General features: G+C 36.5%; 1 pseudogene; it reads left to right on the top strand.

Annotated features, from left to right (window-relative positions):
• Positions 1 to 894: 894 nt before the first annotated feature.
• On the top strand, positions 895 to 6,898 carry LOC104858613 (annotated as a pseudogene).
• The last annotated feature ends 308 nt before the right edge of the window (positions 6,899 to 7,206 follow it).

Below are 7,206 nucleotides of genomic sequence, written 5' to 3'. Positions count from 1 at the left end.
AGTGAGGACTGTGGGAGTTAATGTAAGTAATGAACCTTTCATCTGAAATGATGTAGTGTCACAACTCATTTGCATCCCACTTAAAGTGTAATTAAGTTTCCCTGACAGCATGGCTTATGGCTGAAAGAACAGACCTGGATGCTAAATTAATCCAGAGTCCCTTAGTTAATAAAACTCAGCGAAGAAAACTTTACCCACTCTTAAAGTTCCCAAACTCCCATTTACGGAGTATATGACAAGACAACTCTACAGAGAAACCTTTGTATGAAACTGAGGGCCTCTCACCAGACACATTCAATCAGTACAATACCAAAAGCAGGACTTTGAAAAATCAGAACACTTAAAAATGCTATTTGTGCTGCAGATAGAAAGGCGGATGGTCTGGAAGGGACATTTTCATGTTTAACTTCCACCATTCCATATTTTCAAACTATAGTATGTTTTCAAACTTAAATTTGAAGTGTTGATAGTCTTAGGATTTATACCAGCACTATCTTTCCATAGTAAGTGCTCAGAAATAATGAAATTCATTTTTTATTCATTCTTTCAGGTCTTGAGTACTTCTCGTAAGTTTCCATGAACAGTTATTACTCAATAAATTCACTGCCATTGTTATTGCTTATCTGTCTTGTTAAGAATACTGATCTTTTGCAGTCCACTGATTATGATGCTGCCACAAAATTAGGACTACACTGTGTTATTTAAAGTTTAAGCAAACAAAGATTCAATTTATAATCTACAGAAAATTTCTTAGAATAAGATTCCACTGCTCCAACAGGGTAACATAGAAACCTTTGTGCAATAGTTATGCACTGTTATTGCTTGATGATGTCATCCTGTAGTCTTTCTAGTCATCCCAGTGTAATGGAAAGTATGAAAAGACCTTAGGCCGTTATGTCCTCAAAACTGACTACTATTGCCAGAGGAATAAGGTAGTTTTTGTGTTTTGTTTTTTTTTTCAGGGAGTTAAAGTGCTGGTAGCAGGAAGAAGACAATTGGAAACATTTCTAAAACACAAGACATTCTTGAAACGTATGAGTGCCAGGCCTGATTATACCTAATGGATTTATTCAGTCCTCCTAAGCCAAGACTGCTCAGAGTCTTTCAGGCTGTTAGCATTTATTCAGATGCTGTGACTGCCATGAAAGTTGTCACATCTGGAAATCAGATAATATATTAAAGTGTAACATTGAGTAGAAACTATAATATTTGCCTCCATATCTGCACAGCACTGAACAATCCCTAAGGCAAATTGTGGCAGCTCATCTGTCCAGATTGTCTCAGCTCTGTGCAGTGGATCATTGGCATTTTAACAGAAACAGTGTGTGCTCCTTTCCTGACTTCACACACACACACACACACACACACACACACACACAAACTCTTTCGAGGATTAAAATCCTTCCATAAAGCGCAAGTTGATGGGAAAAAGGCACCCTAACATATTTTTCTTATCACTATTAAAAGATCATAATGTAATAAAACATAAAGGGTAAAAGGTTTTTTTGTTTTTATTTTTAGTACCGGGGATTGAACTTGGGTCCTTGCGTTTGCAAGGCAGGCCACCGAACCGCTGAGCTAAATCTCCAGCCCCATAAAGGGTAAAAGTAATGTTGGATTTAATGATGTATTTTTGTCCTGTGGGTCGATCATTTACAGTGGCAGCAATGCTTTACTTCAGCCAGACAACTGAGGCCCAGAGGTGGTGGGACACAGAGTTCTAGTAAAAAATATCTAACATCATGGCTTTCTTTATGAATTATAACCCATGTTATCAGGAGGCAAAGGATCCCAGAAAAGCTTTCTCCAGGGCTCTGGGTCTGGCTGCACCCAATCATCTCTTATAATCCACTGTCAAGTTTTTATTAATTAGAGAAAAAATTAGAATAAAACATTATACATATTTATATTTGCTTTAATTCCTGTAGGATTTGTGCACTAGCATATGCGTGTTACAGTACTTTAATAGATTTATATTAGCATTGTAGTTTATATATAATTTTTCTAATGTAAAATGTATAGTCTTACCACAATAATTCATTGAAGAGTGATAAATCATTCTAATGCTAATGATTATAAACCCACACATATATAATTTATAAAATATATATATTTATATTTAATTCAAATCGCATCTGAAAAGTTCATGTAAGCAGTTGGTATACATGTTAAGGTTTCAAATCTAAACCTTATCATGTAATATTAGATGCCCTCTTATGTGCTGTTTATACTTTCTTTGGGTCCCTGATTTCTGGAAAACACACACTAATCAATTCACATAGCCATGCTATGTAATCTTTAAATACTTTCATTTATAAGCTCTCTTATAACATGAGCTTTGCCTACATATTATCAAAGTATGTGAGCTTTTACTACCAATAGCAGTGCTACTACAACTATGCATAAAAACAAATAGAAAGCATGCAGCCCTGTATGACTGCAATAGCCCAAAGGAGTATGGTTCAAATTGACTGCTGATTCATTTCCATTTACCTTGGAGTTAAATAAAAAAGATGAATTGTTAAAGTATAAAGTATAAAAAAATAAAGTATGAAGTATAAGCAGTAGTTTAAACAAACATACTGAAAATATTCACCGGTGCTGTACACAAAGCTATATATTAATATTAAAGTATATCTTTATAGTTGTGTGTATATATAGAGATATACATTATATATATAATATATGTAATGTGTACATTATATATAGTGGCATATAATCTTTTAGAATTTTGAAGCACTACATAGGGTATATCTCTGTCCCCAGCTCCCTCCTTCTCCTTATGTTTCCTGGCTGCTATGGGTTGAGCAGCTTTCCTCACCATGTCCTTCCACTATGCCTTTTGGCCCTGGAGCCTCCTGACCACATGGACTGATACCTCTGAAACCATGAGCCAAAATATACCTCTCGTTCTCTAAGATGTTGTTGTTGGTCTTTTTGTCCCAGCAATGAGAAAGTGACTAATATACAAGCTATTATACATACTAATATACACACATATTAAACTTCTGTGCATTCTCAGTCTCTTCATCTTCATAATTGCTTCTAACTCCAGATCTAGGAATTGCATATGAGTTCACCTTGTCAATACTAATTGGAGAGCCAGGCATGGTGGGGCACACCTGTAATCCCAGCACTCAGGAGACTGAGGCAGGAGGATTGCTGTGAGTTCAAGACCAGCCTGGGCTACATAGTGAGTTCCAGGTCAGTCTCAACTACAAAGTGAGACTCTGTCTCAAAAACAAAGCAAAATATATAGACATATTAATTAGAAATATATACCCAAGGAAGAAATGCAATCCCATTCCACTGGTTCCAAGTAATACTGAATATTTTATTTTATTTATTTGGGTTTTTTTTTTTTTTTTGAAACAAGGTCTCTTGTCTGGCCTTGAACTCATTATGTAGTCCAGGCTGACTTCAAACTCAGGACGATCCTCCTGCTTCAGTCTCCTGAGTGATGGGATTACAGGTGTGTGTCACCATGCCCAGCTCAATTTTGACTTTAAATCGTAAACTCAATTCTTTCTTATTTCTCCATAGACTTTCCTCTCCTATTCCCAAAGCAGGTCTTGTCAACCTTAATGAAGAATGTAACCTTAATGGAAGTCACCAGAATCATTGGTGATACCATTCTAAAAATTAACCATTTGGAAAATGGCAATGATCAAGAGCCAAATTACCTTTTCTGCTCTTCAGACTCCACTCCTTCAGGGAATCAAGATCATTTAATCTTTAAAAATGCTCAGGGAACTTTTGCAACAGTGTTGTCCAAGGGACAATTTACAACTTCTGTGACCAGACCCATAAACCAAAATCTATAGTTTCTGTAAGTACAATCCCTGATAATAATGATTTTAAAACTTTATTCTGCATCTAAAGAAATAAGTATGAAAGTTTTTAGCCCACGAACCTTGAAACCTATTGCGCTGTAATTCCACAGAGCTACCAATAGTTGTCTCCCTTTCAGAATTGTTTTGTTTTTTGAAGACAATTTTATAAATAAAGGGTCCATCAACAAATGGAGTCCTATGTACTGTCTAGATGCCAGAACAAGTCTGAGTAACTAATTAACCTCTCTTCAAAATAGGAATTCAAAAGAGTTCTGTCATTGCTAGAATTTCTTGGTTCATTCTGAGACATAAGAATGTTACAAAAAATAAGCATTAAATAGCAGGGATGTATTTTTTCCAAAAGCAGTCTTCAAAAAAGATTTTTTATGGGCTGGGGATTTAGTTCAGTAGTTCCGCCTCCAGCCTCACAAGCACAAGGTCCCAAGTTTGATCCCTGGTACCAAAAAAAAAAAAAAATTATTTATAATCAGGCTTCAAAAAATGTTAGAGTCTAAACAAAATATTGTTGTTCCTCTATTCTTTGTACTTGTTTCTGTGTCAACAAATTAAAATTAATCCAATTTATCAAGCTCTGGGTTGTTATTCAGCAAGGTTTTTTTTTTCTTTCAAGAAACTGGACATATGTACTCAGCAAAAGCAAAGTTGTTGCCTTCATAGAGTTTATAGTCTAGTTACCTTCATAAGAAAGACTCAAGTATTAGCAGACACCTAGGGTGAGCGTCTTAAATTCCTTCAACCATTTACCAGAAGAACAGGCATTTTTGACTTGCTTAACAATGATTAACATTGAGAACTCAGACTATACCAATAAATCATCCAGCTGAATAATCATTTTATTTGTCATCTACTATTCCTTTCTGCTCAAGAAGAAAATAATTCTAAGGGGTCAGAAACCATGTCTATCTTGTATACCAACATGCCCTCTTGCCCAGCATACTTAATATTTGTTGAATAACTAAAGAAGCAATAAGCCAAGTAATGAATGAATAAATAATATCATTGAAGTATCTATTCACAGTTATTGAATCAATAACTGTGGCTCTTTTAGCACTCTTAATTTTAACAACTAACTTTCTTCTTGCTTTCCAAAGTCACTATGACAAATGCCTCTCCTGTTATACTGTTTAGCAGATCAAGTCCTAAGAAAAAACTGTAAATGCACCATAGATTAAGATAGCTATTTCTGTGCTCTTTAACCCCTTCCCTTACTTTCCATTCCAAACCTGTGGCCCTTCTGCTGCACAATTCTTTAGGCCTTGCCTTGGGTAGTGGGTGAAAGACTACATTTATGATGGTGCCTCAGTTCATGGATGCTTTTGCTTGTGAACAACTTGGTTTGCAACTGATTTGCCAAAGCATTTGGAAAATTTTGTTTCTGTTTGCAAACTCTGTATTGGGTGACAAATATAACCACGGCCATCTTTCCCGCATAAACACAAATATAGTCATCTTTTCCAAAATAGTGGAATAAATTAAGTTTGTGAACCAAGGCACCACTGGAATAGCTGCAAGGAGGAACCAATACTTCATTTATATTATTGTCACAAAGGATAGCTACCTGCTTTCCTAATCCACTGCCTACCCTCTCAACCCCTACTCTAGTTTTCTGTACTACATTGTTCAGGAGCCACTTTAAGATCCAGCCCTCAAAGGTGCTCCAGATCAATTTCTCAAAGGCTTATAGTGAATAATTCTATGACTTTGAACAAGTTCTCACTTAAGCATTTAAGTAGAATAAGAGTTGTGAAAAGCTTTGGCTCTACCTGAAGCATTCCTACACAGATTCTTTGTAAAAATAAGTCAGACTTTTTATTTCAGTGTGAAAAGAAAAGTCTCTTGAATATTCCTTCTGAAACACCATCTCAGCCACCAGTTTGCTTGATTAAGATCACAACATTTTTCTATCAATCAGCAACACAAAGTAGAAAGCATGATCATACTGTGCTCACTATTGCTTCCTGCTGGGAATTTTTTTTTCATATAGTTCTTACCGAACCCAGCTGTGATCATTTATATTCAAAAGTAATTGATTGAGGCCGGGGTTGTTGGTGCACTCCTGTAATCCCAGCACTCGGGAAGCTGAGGCAGGACGATTGTTGTGAGTTTGAGACCAGCCTGGGCTACAATAGTGAGTTCCAGGTCAGTCTCAACTATGTAGTGAGACCCTATCTCAAAAAACAAACAAACAAACAAAAAGTAATTGATTGAAGTAGTCAATTCAAGACTATGTCTAATTATAAACTCACCCCAGGCACTTATGAAAAACTGGATCCTAATATCTATTCTAGATATCCCAAATCTGAATATCAAGGGCATATCCAGTACCTAAAACACTGACTTGCGGACAGCACGTACATAATATGGATCTATTAAGAATAAATATATAACTTTTGTGTTCCCATACTGAAATGAAGAAAAACTTTGTTTACTCGTGTTCCGAAGCATCAGAACAATACCTTATACATTAAAAGTGCTTACAAAGTGGCTGCAGGGGAGGCCGCGGGAAAACGGCGTACAGAGAGGTGAGAAAGGAGAAGCCGGAGAAGCCAAAGCAAGCTGGAGAGGCTGGGGGACCTGAAGAAGAAGCAGAAAAAGCTGTGAAAACTAAGACTGTTTCTTCCAGTAATGGAGGGCCAAGTTCCAGTCGCAGCGATGAGAAGCGATCAGCTGAAGAAGAAGCTGCAGACCTCCCCGCAAAGCCTACAGAGATCTTCAAGTTTGGATTTGCCATCGGTAGTCAGACAACAAAGAAAGCACCAGGTATCTCCATCAAACTTGGGTCAGGGAAGCCTGAAGAAACTGTTCCAGCTCTTGCTCCAAAAACCCTTTCAGTAGCAGCAACTTTTAATGAAGATGAAAACAGTGAACCAGAGGAAAGGCCTCCAGAAGCAAAGATGAGCATGAACGATATTGGAAGGAATGCACCAACATCAGCCGGACCAAACTCTTTCAATAAAGAAAAACATGGGTTTTCTGATAACCGGAAGCTATGGGAATGAAATATAAAATATCGTCTTGGAAAGGTCCATGACCAAGACAATTAAATGATGTGTTTTGAACTGGGGTGCAAGGCAAGTGTAAAGTTAAAAGGAACAGTTGCCTTTTTTAAAGAATGGTTTAAGACTATCTTTGGAGCCACATTTTCTTTTTCTTTCTCATTTTCTTTAAGACTGAGTGGTACACTAATAAGTCAGAGTTTGAAATTAGAGGTAATTTATACAGATTTCAAGACATTTGCTAATTTTGTAGTTTCATGTTATTAGTTTCCAAAGGTTACAGCTAATAAAGAAATCAGAAATGGTACCTTTTTAAGAATTGGATATTTTTCTAGACACAACTATTAGCACATTAA

Source organism: Fukomys damarensis, unplaced genomic scaffold, assembly GCF_012274545.1.
Source record: "Fukomys damarensis isolate Sample0158 unplaced genomic scaffold, DMR_v1.0_HiC HiC_scaffold_38, whole genome shotgun sequence".
In the NCBI taxonomy this organism is placed as follows: domain Eukaryota; kingdom Metazoa; phylum Chordata; class Mammalia; order Rodentia; family Bathyergidae; genus Fukomys; species Fukomys damarensis.
This window is presented reverse-complemented; position numbering and strand designations above follow the sequence as displayed.